At 46.2% G+C, this 15283-nt stretch overlaps 2 long non-coding RNA genes across 2 annotated transcripts; one reads left to right on the top strand and one right to left on the bottom strand.

Annotated features, from left to right (window-relative positions):
* Positions 1 to 9792: 9792 nt before the first annotated feature.
* Positions 9793 to 10113, bottom strand: LOC120944857. The gene is made up of 2 exons (XR_005750513.1): positions 10077 to 10113; positions 9793 to 9964 (listed from the first exon to the last, which is right to left on the bottom strand). It is a non-coding gene; the product is annotated as an uncharacterized LOC120944857 (long non-coding RNA).
* Positions 10114 to 11187: 1074 nt separating this feature from the next.
* LOC120944856 lies at positions 11188 to 11508 on the top strand. The gene is made up of 2 exons (XR_005750512.1): positions 11188 to 11224; positions 11337 to 11508. It is a non-coding gene; the product is annotated as an uncharacterized LOC120944856 (long non-coding RNA).
* The last annotated feature ends 3775 nt before the right edge of the window (positions 11509 to 15283 follow it).

Raw genomic sequence — 15283 nt, 5'->3', positions numbered from 1 at the left:
TTGCAAAATCCAGATACACCACATCTACGGGCCTTCCTTTATCTAGATGGCAACTCACGTCCTCATAGAAGGTTAATAGATTGGTTTGGCAAGAATGATTATGCATGAATCCATGCTGATTACTGCTAATGATACCGTTCTCATTACTAAAATCTTGTCCCTTATCTTCCCCTCCAAGAGCTTACATACTATTGATGTTAGGCTAACTGGTCTGTAATTCCCAGGGATGTATTTTGGGCCCTTTTTAAATATTGGTGCTACATTGGCTTTTCTCCAATCAGCTGATACCATTCCAGTCATTAGACTGTCATTAAAAATTAGGAACAATGGTCTGGCAATTACTTGACTGAGTTCCCTAAGTACCCTCGGGTGAAAGCCATCTGGTCCCAGTGATTTATTAATGTTAAGTTTTCCAAGTCTATTTTTTTTTTTTAATCAGAAACAAGTTTATTAAAGAACAAATGTTTTACGTACATGTCATGACTTCCAGTTCCACAAAAACATAGTGCCCAAACATCACAGCCAATCATCCCCATCCCACCTCCCCATGCATGGCAATTGCAACTCAAGGTTATAAAGATCGCTCATATACCCACAGAAATTGCTTCACCCATTCCCTCTAACTGCAAAATCTAGAATTATACCTGAGTCAATAGTCTCAAGCAGTAACCTATCCAGCACGAGGTCCACTGGGGACAATCCTGGGGTGCTCAGCCAGGGTGACCACAGCCTTTCAAATTTACCAGGGCTCCCCCTGTGTTGAAAGATAAAATTCTCTAGTCTTAACGTGTCTCCCACCTTATTGATCCATTCCCTAAGCAAGGGGGGTTCAGCCGCCTTCCATCGCCTAAGGATGAGTACCCGTGCCTGAAATAGGGCTCTTGCAATGGGCGGTTTGATCATCTAGGATGCCCAGGATGCACGGTTTGGGGTCAGTCGGGATAGTCACTGAGAAGACTCTATTTATGGTATTCAGTACCCCTGTCCAGTACAAATGTAGCTTTGGGCAATGCCACAACATATGAATTAAGTCTCTGTTGTCGCTCGCACACCTTGGGCAGTCCGAGTTTGGTCTCACCCCCATTCTAGCCAGCCTGGCTGGCATGTAATGCACTCTCAGTATAATATATAACTGCGACAGGCGCTGTCCACCTCCTCCATATAATGAAATATGGGGGTCGGTAAAAGGGTCCCCGGAGTCCCATCAAACTGAGCCCTGACGGCGTGTTGCAGTTGCATATAATAAAAGTGTATCGTCCGGGGAAGCCAAAATCTCTCCCTCAGATCAGCAAAGGTGATCAATTGAAGATCAATGATCATGGATCACACACAGAGATAGGTGGAAGTAAGTTCTCCATCTATAGAGCGCACTGATTGGGGTGTAGTACAGTCAGATCAGGCTGTACACTATGGATACATGTCAGCTCTACACAGGTCACAGCTATCTGTCAGTGGGGTTTGGTACACACATCACAGGCTGCATTGGGTCAGGGCTCTCCTGGGTGTACAGCGCTGTCATTCACTCACCCAGACAGGAATCAGGATCCGGTCTCCTTTATCGCCACCCCATTGATCATGGTACTAAAGATCTTCTCACAGCTCTCCAGAATGTGCCTCGGCCACGAGATAACAGCTGATCATCATCTCAGCTGTTCTCTGGCCCCATGCAGCACATGAGCAGTTCCACCCGGTACTATTCGATAGCCTGGCACTTCTCGACAGAACACAAGGAGAAGATCATCCTGTGCCAAGGGCAAAGATGCAAACCCCCCCCCCCCCCATTCATGATGTGCAAGCTTAGGGGATCCTATGCCCAGCAGGCACTCATTTGTCAAAATCATTGACGCTGTCAACACTCCTGTTGTCCAGCCTTGTGACAGAAGGAAGGTACCCCCATCCCTACAGTAAACCACTGCACCTAGGGAAGCCTTCCTTCCTGCCCACCCCTTGTCCCAGCCCTGCTCCCACCTGCCACTAATACCAATAATCAGGAACTATTCCTCATTTTGCTGACGAGAGGGCTATGTATTTTTTTTTACTTCTGCTAACCACCTAACCTGAGACATAGTGCACTCCTACTGATGCTAGGACATTTTCTACTCCTACTGATGCTGGGACATTTTCTACTCCTACTGATGCTGGGACATTTTCTACTCCTACTGATGCTAGGACATTTTCTACTCCTACTGATGCTAGGACATGTTCTACTCCTACTGATGCTAGGACATGTTCTACTCCTACTGATGCTAGGACATGTTCTACTCCTACTGATGCTAGGACATGTTCTACTCCTACTGATGCTAGGACATGTTCTACTCCTACTGATGCTGGGAGATGTTCTACTCCTACTGATGCTAGGACATTTTCTACTCCTACTGATGCTAGGACATGTTCTACTCCTACTGATGCTAGGACATGTTCTACTCCTACTGATGCTGGGAGATGTTCTACTCCTACTGATGCTGGGACATTTTCTACTCCTACTGATGCTAGGACATGTTCTACTCCTACTGATGCTAGGACATTTTCTACTCCTACTGATGCTAGGACATGTTCTACTCCTACTGATGCTGGGAGATGTTCTACTCCTACTGATGCTAGGACATTTTCTACTCCTACTGATGCTGGGACATTTTCTACTCCTACTGATGCTAGGACATTTTCTACTCCTACTGATGCTAGGACATTTTCTACTCCTACTGGTGCTGGGAGATGTTCTACTCCTACTGATGCTGGGACATTTTCTACTCCTACTGGTGCTGGGACATTTTCTACTCCTACTGATGCTAGGACATGTTCTACTCCTACTGATGCTAGGACATGTTCTACTCCTACTGGTGCTGGGAGATGTTCTACTCCTACTGATGCTAGGACATTTTCTACTCCTACTGATGCTAGGACATTTTCTACTCCTACTGGTGCTGGGAGATGTTCTACTCCTACTGATGCTGGGACATTTTCTACTCCTACTGATGCTAGGACATGTTCTACTCCTACTGATGCTGGGACATTTTCTACTCCTACTGATGCTAGGACATTTTCTACTCCTACTGGTGCTGGGAGATGTTCTACTCCTACTGATGCTAGGACATTTTCTACTCCTACTGGTGCTGGGAGATGTTCTACTCCTACTGATGCTAGGACATTTTCTACTCCTACTGATGCTAGGACATTTTCTACTCCTACTGGCCACTGTCCAGCCATCCTAAAGCCTGAAGGACAGTAAACTGACGATTTTTTAGAAAGTTTAGAGACCCCTGCTGTACCTAAAAGCAAGCTGCATTGGTCCATCCCAAGCCCATTTACAAAGGACCCTAGGATGGTTTGATTGCACATACCATTGTTATACTTTTGTACAGTCTGTTACCCTGGTTTAGTATTACAAAAAACAAATAAGTTAAAAAATATATATATTAATTTTTTATCAAATCAATCAATCAATGAATCAGTCAATCGCATATTAGGCTTTTTAGGCTGGGCTTCTCGTAAGGGTCACAGGAGTGCAATTAGATTCACACTCCTGTGACCCGTTTTCAGCAGAGATCGGTCTAAAGTCATTGCAATCAGTCGAGGCAATGCGTCATCTCGACTTAGTCTGGTTTCGCCAACCTACCTGGACTGATGGCAGTCTCAGCCTCTCAGTGAGCCGCAGAGACGGCCGCTCCCCGCCCCTCCACAGCTCAGCGCTTCAATGAGCATGGAGGAGCGGAAAAGTCAGCAGCTCTCCTCTCGGGGAGATGAGAGAACCGAGCCATCGGTGGCATTTAGTGGCTCGGTTCTCAGTGCAGAGACGCCGGGGGACTGCTGCAGCATCGGCCTTATGCTGCATCCACCTAGGTAAGTATTAATCTGCAAAGAAACAAGAAAAAACTCTACTTCTCTTTATAATGAAAAATGTATTTGTTTTATCACTATTTTAGCTCTAATTCTGCTTCAGGTTTCTTTTCTTCAGTTTTTATAAACCACATAGGGAAACAATAAATTATAAGATTATAGCAAACAGACCCGATAAACAAGTAGAAAGATGTAAAGTGATGTTGACTCACATCGCCATTTGCTGCTTCATTCAAATATATAGCACAATAACTTGATAATAGCGAGATCTCAGAGGGGGGAGGAACAGCTGGGAAGGCCTAAACGTGCTGCAAAAACAGATTATGAGAGATAAGAACATGTGCAGAGCCTGTTCCCAGGAGCCTCTGTTTGGGATGTATCAGGCAGATTATATAATTCTCTATAGATAATATAGAGGTTATTAATAACCTGAGATGTATCATAAAATAAGCTGATTGCTTCATGCTAAGCTTAGGATGCAGGTGTTAGCTTGTCTTACAAATATATGAAGGGTTTCTTATCAATTTCCACAAGTAGCCGGCACTGTGGGACTTTCAAGTGTAAAACAGCTCTTTTAATAAATTGGCATCAGCAGAAAAACAGAATATAAATCACTCCATTATAGATCTGCTGGCTAGAGAAAGGGCTAGTACTGGTCTGATACATTGTTGTATTATGTAATCATGTAATCAGGGCCGACATCAGGAATTATGGGGCCCCTTACACAGCTTCATGCATGGGCCCCCTGAAGATGAGAAGCGGGGGGGGGGGGGGCTGCCGCGAATTGAGAAGCGGGGGGGCCCTTTACAAAAAAAAATATATTAAAAAAGGGGGTGTAGCCATCCGGGGCCCCTGGAGACCTCTTTTTTTCCTTTAGTGACCCTTTAAGACAATTCGTGTAGCTCTCTCCCTTGATCCTGCCAATGGTGCCTCCTCCATGTGTCATGTTTGTGACATTAGAGGCAACTTAGGGAAAATATTGTGTGACTTCTCTGTCTTGTGGGTGTGCACACCCATGGCCACCTTCTTCTTAAAGCGGAGGTTCGCCGGTAAAATGCTGTTTTTACCCTTAGATGTATGCTCATTTAGTCTAGGGGAATCGGCTAGTTGTTTGTTACCGTTGTAGAGGGCGATCTTCTCCGCCACTTCCGGGTATGGGCTGCGGGAGTGGGCGTTCCTTCTTAATTGACAGTCTTCCGACAGGCTTCCGAAAGGCTTCCGACGGTCGCATCCATTGCGTCACGATTTTCCGAAAGTAGCCGAACGTCGGTGCGCAGGCGCAGTATAGAGCCGCACCGACGTTCAATTTCTTTCGGCTACTCGTGACGCGATGGATGCGACCGTCGGAAGCCTTTCGGAAGCCTGTCGGAAGACTGTCAATCAAGAAGGAACGCCCACTCCCGAAGACCCATACCCGGAAGTGGCGGAGAAGATCGCCCTCTACAACGATAAGTAATGCTCGGATTTTAAAACAACTAGCCGATTCCCCTAGACTAAATGAGCATACATCTAAGGGTAAAAGAGAAAAAAAACATCATTGGGTGAACTCCCGCTTTAATGTCTTTTAATTTTGTATACTCTGCACATTATCTCTATGACATTTTTGTATATAAAGGAAATTTCTTATATAGGTGGAGATCGCTGTCTGCCCCACCCCTTTGTCACTATTTGAACTTTCTGGGTCTTTGCCCTTCTCCCCCCCTTTTTTCTAGAATTACATCCCAAAACACATTCTGCTACTCCTCAAGTATGGCGATACCACGTGTGAGACTTTTTCAATGTTTGAATTGATTATGTACCGGAACAATGCATCTTGTGTTTTTAAATCAATTGACTGTAATGGTTTCCTCTGTACGAGTAGTCAGGGAATATAACTTAGTGAAGTATCACCTATAGCAGTCCCCATTCCTATAAGCCAAACAAGCCAAACCTACTGGCCCATGGCTACCCCCAGGAATGCCATGTTTACTGGCCAGGAGGTACTGAAGGCTGAACAAAGAGAGAATAAAATAGTTCGTTTTCCAGAAGCGAAGTTGTCTGCAGAGGAGGTGTTGGAAAAATTGCTGCGCAAATACCGTGCAAGATAAAAAGTTGCAATGATTGCCATTTTATTCTCTAGGGTCTCTGCTAAAAAAAAATATGTAATGTTTGGGGGTTCTATGTAATTTTCTAGCAAAAAAATGATGATTTTTACATGTAGGAGCAAAGTGTCATGCCGCGTACACACGATCATTTTTCGGGTTGTAAAGAACAAAGTTTTTTAAAAATTTAATTTAAAACGACCGTGTGTGGGCTTCAGAGCATTTTTCGGGTTCTGAAAAACGACAAAAATTAGTTTCGAACATGCTCTATTTTTTCATGTAGTTTTTTTGGGTTGTAAAAAATCGTGTGTGGGCTTTAACGACATGAAAAACCCACGCATGCTCAGAAGCAAGTAATGAGACGGGAGCGCTCGTTCTGGTAAAACTACCGTTCGTAATGGAGTAAGCACATTCATCACACTGTAACAGACAAAAAAGCGCGAATCGTCTTTTACTAACACAAAATCAGCTAAAGCAGCCCCAAGGGTGTCGTCATCCGAATGGAACTTCCCCTTTATAGTGCCGTCGTACGTGTTGTACATAACCGCTCTTTGCTAGAGCATTTTTTTTTTCACGATCGTGTGTGGGCAACGTCGTTTTAATGATGAAGTTGAAAAAAAAAATGTTTTTTCTAGAGCCTGAAAAACTTTGTTTTTTACAACCCGAAAAATGATCGTGTGTATGCAGCATCAGAATTGGCCTGGATGCAAAATGATTAAACTGGTCACGCTGTATGTAGCTTCTGACAGGCTGTGCATGGAGCCCCCATGGACCATAGGTGATAGGAGCCCCACTTATACAGTGGTGGGGTAAGACGTTGGCTACCTACCCCCTAAATTTAGGGACAATGGGCCAGATCCTCAAAAGAGATACTCCGACTTAAGTGCTGTTCAGTCTGTGTGTAACTTTGGAAACGATCCTCAAAAGGCTTTTTCCAAAGTTACACAGAAGATCCGGCATGTGTAATTGATTTACACTGTCTAATTTTAGGATGCAGTACCGCATCCGCCGCTGGGGGCATTTCGAGTCGAAATGCCGTTGCTAGTATGCAAATTAGCACTTAAGGCGATCCACAAAGCTTTCTAGCTTCTTTTTTGCGCCGTAAGTGTTATTTTGCAAGTGTAAAATTAGGGCTCGTTTTACAAAGTGTAAAGTTAGTCACACCTTGTAAAGGCCCATTGCAGCGACGGCATTTGGTATGCTTTCCCGAGGGAGAACTCCACGTCAATTTGTAAAAAACAAAACCGGCATGGGTTCCCCCCCAGGAGCATACCAGGTCCTTAGGTCTGGCATGGGTTGTAAGGGGACCCCCCCTACGCCGAAAAATTGACGTAGGGGGTCCCCCTACAATCCATACCAGACCCGTATCCAAAGCACGGTACCCGGCCGGCCAGGAAGGGAGTGGGGACGAGCGAGCGCCCCCCCCCCTCCTGAGCCGTGCCAGGCCGCGTGCCCTCAACATGGGGGGGTTGGGTGCTCTGGGGCAGGGGGGCGCACTGCGGGCCCCCCCACCCCAGAGCACCCTGTCCCCATGTTGATGAGGACAGGACCTCTTCCCGACAACCCTTGCCATTGGTTGTCGGGGTCTGCGGGCGGAGGCTTATCGGAATCTGGGAGTCCCCTTTAATAAGGGGGCCCCCAGATACCGGCCCCCCACCCTAAGTGAATGGATATGGGGTACATCGTACCCCTACCCATTCACCTGGAGGCAAAAAGTTAAAGTTAATAAACACACAACACAAGGCTTTTTAAAATATTTTATTATTCTGCTCCGGACGCCCCCCCTGTCTTCGTTATTAGCTCAATTACCAGGGGGGGCTTCTTCTTCCACTCTCCGGGGGTCTTCTCCGCTCTCTGGGGGGGGTTTCTTCTTCCGCTCTCCGGGGGGGGTCTTCTCCGGACTCCGGGGGGCTTCTTCCATCTTCTCCCCTCTTCCGCTCTTGACTCGGCGAACCCCAGTTCTTCTGCAGCTCTCCGGTGCCTTCTTCTTCAGCGCTGGCTGCCTGCTATGTTTGTGTGTTAGCTCAATTTCAAACAGGCAGCCGGCGCGGTCTTCTGTGGCGTCATCTTCTCTTCTGGTCTTCTGTTCTTCCGATGTTGCCTCGTCGCCTGTTGTCGCTGTAATGATGGAAGCGCGCCTTGCATCACATTTATATAGGCATCACCGTCCCATCATGCTCCGGTAGGTACCCACGTGGTGGGTGCCTACCCACGTGCACCCACCACGTGGGTACCTACCGGAGCATGATGGGACGGTGATGCCTATATAAATGGGATGCAAGGCGCGCTTCCATCATTACAGCGACAACAGGCGACGAGACAACATCGGAAGAACAGAAGACCCTGACGCCACAGAAGACCGCGCCGGCTGCCTGTTTGAAATTGAGCTAACACACAAACATAGCAGGCAGCCAGCGCTGAAGAAGAAGGCACCGGAGAGCTGCAGAAGAACCGGGGTTCGCCGAGTCAAGAGCGGAAGAGGGGAGAAGATGGAAGAAGCCCCCCGGAGTCCGGAGAAGCCCCCCCCGGAGAGCGGAAGACCCCCGGAGAGCGGAAGAAGAAGCCCCCCCTGGTAATTGAGCTAATAACGAAGACAGGGGGGGCGTCCGGAGCAGAATAATAAAATATTTTAAAAAGCCTTGTGTTGTGTGTTTATTAACTTTAACTTTTTGCCTCCAGGTGAATGGGTAGGGGTACGATGTACCCCATATCCATTCACTTAGGGTGGGGGGCCGGTATCTGGGGGCCCCCTTATTAAAGGGGACTCCCAGATTCCGATAAGCCTCCGCCCGCAGACCCCGACAACCAATGGCAAGGGTTGTCGGGAAGAGGTCCTGTCCTCATCAACATGGGGACAGGGTGCTCTGGGGTGGGGGGGCCCGCAGTGCGCCCCCCTGCCCCAGAGCACCCAACCCCCCCATGTTGAGGGCACGCGGCCTGGCACGGCTCAGGAGGGGGGGGGGGGCGCTCGCTCGTCCCCACTCCCTTCCTGGCCGGCCGGGTACCGTGCTTTGGATACGGGTCTGGTATGGATTGTAGGGGGACCCCCTACGTCAATTTTTCGGCGTGGGGGGGTCTCCTTACAACCCATGCCAGACCTAAGGACCTGGTATGCTCCTGGGGGGGGAACCCATGCCGGTTTTTTCTTTGAAAATTGGCATGGAGTTCTCCCTCAGGAATGCATGCCGCTGTCATTTTTTTTTTCCCCGACGCAACTTTAAGCCGTCGCGATCCTCAAAACTCGGCGTAACGTAACTTCGCGCATGCGCAGTACGGCCGACGCGCATGCGCAGTACGGCCGGCGCGGGAGCGCGCCTCATTTAAATGGGACTCGCCCCATTTGAATAGGAACGCCTTGCGCCGGCGGAATTTTAGTTACACAGCCTGAAATTTCTAGATAAGTGCTTTGTGGATCAGGCACTTAGGTAGAAACTTTAAGCCAGTGTAACTTAAATTGGATTTTTTAAGTTACGTCAGGTTTTTGTGGATCTGGCCCTCTGTGACCCCATGTGACCAAGCTACAACCTCCAAATCTCAATTTTTTTTTTCTCTGTCTCACCTGGCTCCCTTGACTACACGTCCCTGATCGACAGGCTGTGAAAGAAGAGAAAGTGAATAGTTAAAAAAAAAAACTAGAGCAATGCAGTGGCACTCACTATGGTGACATTGTACTACTCTGGTTAGTGATCAGAGACACATTGTGCCATTGCAGTATACAGTGTCTCTGATCATTAACTAGAGCAGTACATTATAAAAGAAGGGATGGGGACAGGGGACGAGGGACAGTGGCTAGGGCTGGTCCTCTAAGAATCCCCTCCCCCCAAAAAGGGGGCGTTTATGGGACTATCTCGGTACTGGGTAAAAAATAACATACATATAATATAAAAATATATTTTATTACATACAATTGTTGAACAAAGAATACATGGTAAAATTGAAAAAACAGGACCTCAGGGAGTACCCCCGGGCAATTCTGTTGTTGCAAACATATAGACTGGTCTATGCCTCGACTAGTTTCGCGGTGAAACCGCTTTCTCAAGAGAACCAATCTATAAAGCAATTAAATACAATTAATGTTATGCAAATATAATAAATTCAACAATAGCCATAGTAATATAATGAAATGACAAGATAAAGGTAAAACAAAGGAAAAAAGCTCACCCATAATTAGGTGGTGAAGTGTGGTATCAGGCAACCCGGGTGGGGTAACCCCCCCGCGACGGACAAGGGGGATATTGCGGAAAACTCTGATTGGAGGCATGAAATAGATACAAGTTCAAGTAGGAAGCAATGTCAAGGAAAGAGAGGGGGACACCTGTGGAGGAATTGAAAGAAAGGGGAGTGGTGGGACAGGGGGAGAAGGGACCGAGGGGGAGGACAGAGGGGGAAGGGAATAGCTGAGAAAACCAGGGAGGGGAAGGAAGGAAGATGGAGGGAAAGGGGGGAGAGAAGGGGAAGGGGAAGGAGAAGGGGGGGGGAAGGAGGACAAGGGGAAGGGAGGAGGAGGGGGAGAGGTAAGGACAGGGCAGGAAAAGGGGGGGAGGGAGAAAGGAGGGGGGGGGGATAAAGTGCAAGAGGAGGGGATGGGGGAGGAGGAGGGGGGGTTTTTTGGGGATGGGGGAATTAGGGAGGGCAAGGGAGGGGGGGGGCCAAGAGGGATACCCATAACCACAACAAGGCTGAACAGAACCAATTTACACTCACCAAATAGTTAAAGGATGGTGGAATTCATACCACCATCCTTTAACTATTTGGTGAGTGTAAATTGGTTCTGTTCAGCCTTGTTGTGGTTATGGGTATCCCTCTTGGCCCCCCCCCTCCCTTGCCCTCCCTAATTCCCCCATCCCCAAAAAACCCCCCCTCCTCCTCCCCCATCCCCTCCTCCTGCACTTTATCCCCCCCCTCCTTTCTCCCTCCCCCCCTTTTCCTGCCCTGTCCTTACCTCTCCCCCTCCTCCTCCCTTCCCCTTGTCCTCCTCCCCCCCCCCTTCTCCTTCCCCTTCCCCTTCTCTCCCCCCTTCCCCCCCCCCCCTTTCCCTCCATCTTCCTCCCTTCCCCTCCCTGGTTTTCTCAGCTATTCCCTTCCCCCTCTGTCCTCCCCCTCGGTCCCTTCTCCCCCTGTCCCACCACTCCCCTTTCTTTCAATTCCTCCACAGGTGTCCCCCTCTCTTTCCTTGACATTGCTTCCTACTTGAACTTGTATCTATTTCATGCCTCCAATCAGAGTTTTCCGCAATATCCCCCTTGTCCGTCGCGGGGGGGTTACCCCACCCGGGTTGCCTGATACCACACTTCACCACCTAATTATGGGTGAGCTTTTTTCCTTTGTTTTACCTTTATCTTGTCATTTCATTATATTACTATGGCTATTGTTGAATTTATTATATTTGCATAACATTAATTGTATTTAATTGCTTTATAGATTGGTTCTCTTGAGAAAGCGGTTTCACCGCGAAACTAGTCGAGGCATAGACCAGTCTATATGTTTGCAACAACAGAATTGCCCGGGGGTACTCCCTGAGGTCCTGTTTTTTCAATTTTACCATGTATTCTTTGTTCAACAATTGTATGTAATAAAATATATTTTTATATTATATGTATGTTATTTTTTACCCAGTACCGAGATAGTCCCATAAACGCCCCCTTTTTGGGGGGAGGGGATTCTTAGAGGACCAGCCCTAGCCACTGTCCCTCGTCCCCTGTCCCCATCCCTTCTTTTATATATTAATCGGGATGATGGTACACTTTTATTATTAACTACCTTATTTATCTGAGGCCATACTCCAACATTTTTTGCATAGAGCAGTACATTGGCATCACAGTGGCACTGCATTGCTCTAGTGACAGTAATCTTTTTTTTTTTTTTGTAAATGTGTGGAATTAATAATAAGCTGTTAGGACGTGAGCGCGAGAGGAGCCGAGCCTGCCCGACTATACACGAGTGTACTGCGCTCGGTATATGCCGGCGCAGTATTCAAACTCGGCGCGGGAAAGCAGGTATCGGCGTATATCGCGCACCCACGATTTTGCCCTGATTTTCAGGGCAAAAAAGTGCGCGGTATACGCCGATAAATACGGTAGCTACAATTCTTGCTGTTCTATATCTAGCTCAGAGATGTAGTAAGAGGCAAAAGTATGTGTGATGCAAAACAACTACAGCAGTCATCATTGTCTCCAGTGGAAACAAAAATGTACATTGTGCACATTCTTAATTATCCATGGATGCCCTTAAACCTACTGAATAACATCCAATAAAAATAGAAATACAATCCAATAAAAACGTCAGTGCAGAAACAATTTACTTATATACTAAACATTGTTATAAATAATTGTGTTGCTTTTGATTATATTTATGTGAATTCAATAACTTGGCTTTCATTTTGAATTGCAGCGTACAAACCACATTAACAAAATTATAATTTTGTTGCTGTTATACTCGTATCCAGACTTGGGGTGTGTATTGCACACCATTAATAGGGGTTTTTAGTTATCATTTATGCACTGTATCAAGTTTATTAAATCGGACAGTGCAAAAAGTGATGAAATAATGAAAGGACAGAATTCCAATGCAATCACTTTACCTTGGATCATCTACAAAACTGTTTCTAAATAGTTGCGATTTTCACTTCTTTACCTAATACAGTTGATAGCTAAATGGGCATTTTTTTTTTTTTTAAATAAAGAAAGCGTCTGAATTTTTGCAAAAAAAAAAATAACACAATACTGCCATCTAGTGTTCAGATGTCAGAACACATGTTTACATACCATGTATACCAGCCTCTCTTAAAGGAGTTGTAAAGGAAAAAAACGTTTTTTGCTGAAATGACTGTTTACAGGGTATAGAGGCATAATAGTTAACTGATTCCTTTTAAAAATTATTAAAAATAGAAAAAAATCAATCATATGATGTACCTAGAGTTTCAGTTTCGTTTTTGCATCTAGTTTCATGCTTCTGTGATGAACAAAGACAAAGAGCCAATACAGGGCAGTGATGGTTTGTAAAACAAAACTGATTGCTGTTGAGACACACAGTGATCACACCTCCTTGATTAGTGCCACAGAGAGAAAGCTCCCATGACTTTTTTCATCAGGAAACAGACTGTTCAGAACAGAGAAGGATTAAAGCATCAACAGAGCAAAAACGAACAATGAAGACATGAAACCAGGACTGCAGTAAGGTAAAGGAATCTATTTAGCTAAAAAAAGAAAATTCCTTTAGTGACCCTTTAACCTTTTCAACACAGAAGAAGCCTTGAACTAACTTTCCATTCTCAGGGAACCCCTGATAAAAATGACTATAGTGTGATGGTCAGTGCAAAGAATGCTACTTATGCCGCGTACACGCGACCAGGTTTTTCCGACGGAATTCCGCTCAAGCTGACTTGCATACACACGGACACACCAAATTCCATCTGTCAAAAACGCAGTGACGTACAACACAACGACGAGCCTAGAAAAATTAAGTTTAATGCTTCCGAGCCTGCGTCGAATTGTTTCCGAGCATGCGTGGTTTTTCCTCCGTCGGAATTCCATACAGACGAATGGAATTTCCGCTAGAAATGTTCTCTTTCTAAGTCTGTTGGAATTTCCAGACGGAATATCCGATGAAAAAATTCCGTCTTACTTTTTTCCATTGGAAATTCCGACCGTGTGTATGCGGCATAACACTTGTTATTGGAAAAAGTGACCCCCTTACAGATAGCTAAAAATATTCAATGGTGTCAAGTAGGAAGTCATCTTAGGCCCCATACACACGAGAGGATTTATCCGCGAATACGGTCCAGCGGACCGCTTCCGCAGATAAATCCTCTCAAAGATTTGGGCGGATTTCCATGCGATGGAGTGTACTCACCATCGCATTGAAATCCGCGCCGAAATCCTCTGGCGATGACGTGTCGCGCCGTCGCCGCGATTATGACGCGGCGACGTGCGCGACGCTGTCATATAAGGAATTCCACTCATGCGTCGAATCATTTCGACGCATGCGGGGGATCCCTTCGGACGGATGGATCCGGTGAGTCTATACAGACCAGCGGATCCATCCGTTGGGATGGATTCCAGCGGATAGATTTGTTTAGCATGTCAGCAAATATTTATCTGCTGGAAATCCATCCCAGGGGATAAATATCCGCGGAAACAGATCCGCTGGAGTGTACACACCATAGGATCTATCCGCTGAAACCCATTCGCTGGGATTTTTCAGCGGATGGATTCTATCGTGTGTATGGGGCCTTAGAGGGAGAAATTGCTTGTTGGTCAAGTAACCCCTAGCAACCTCTGAATGAACCCTAAAATTCCATGGAACCCTGGTTAAAGAACCCATGAATAAACTGTGGGCTAGATTCAGAAAGAATTTACGTCGGCTTATCTATTGATATGCCGCGTAAATTCAAAGCTGCGCTGGCGTATCTTCTTTCTGTATTCAGAAAGCAAGATACGCCGAAATTTGGCTAAGATCCGACTGGCGTAAGTCTCTTACGCCGTCGTATCTTAGTTGCATATTTACGCTGGCCGCTAGGTGGCGCTTCCGTCGATTTACGCGAGGAATATGCTAATTAGGTAGATACTCCGATTCAGAAACGTACGTCCGCCCGGCGCATTTTTTTACGTCGCTTACGTTAGGCTTTTTCCGGCGTAAAGTTACCCCTGCTATATGAGGCGTATCCTATGTTAAGTATGGACGTCGGGCCAGCGTAGAATTTTCCGTCGATTACGTTGTTTGCGTAAGTCGTTCGCGAATAGGGCTGTACGTAAGTTACGTTCACTTCTAAAGCATTGACGATTTGCGGCGTAATTTTGAGCATGCGCACTGGGATTCTTTCACGGATGGCACATGCGCCGTTCGTAAAAAACGTCAAATACGTGGGGTCACAATTTACATAAAACACGCCCACAGCATCCGCATTTGAATTAGGTGGGTTTACGCCGGACAACATACGCTACGCCGCCGTAACTTAGGGCGCAGGTTTTTTATGAATACGGAACTTGCGCCCTAAGTTACGGCAGCGTAACGTATCTGAGATACGTTACGCCCACAGAAAATTACGCCGGGCTATCTGAATCTAGCCCTGTAATTCCAAGCATGAAACCTAGTAACTAATTTGTATCAATGCTTTTCTGCACTGACATATAAAATTTGGACAAAAAAGAGAAGAAAAAAAAAAAAAAATGTCAGCATATATTATATACATTTTGGGGGTTATCCTCAAAAGAGATACTCCGACTTAACTGCTGTTCAGTCTGTGTGTAACTTTGGAAACGATCCTCAAAAGGCTTTTTCCAAAGTTACACAGAAGATCCGGCATGTGTAATTGAATTACACTGCCTAATTTTAGGATGCAGTACCGCATCCGCCGCTGGGGGGCATTT

The sequence above is a fragment of the Rana temporaria genome, chromosome 7, assembly GCF_905171775.1.
Source record: "Rana temporaria chromosome 7, aRanTem1.1, whole genome shotgun sequence".
Lineage (NCBI taxonomy): Eukaryota > Metazoa > Chordata > Amphibia > Anura > Ranidae > Rana > Rana temporaria.
Note: the sequence above shows the minus strand (reverse complement) of the source record. Positions and strands in the feature narration are given on the sequence as shown.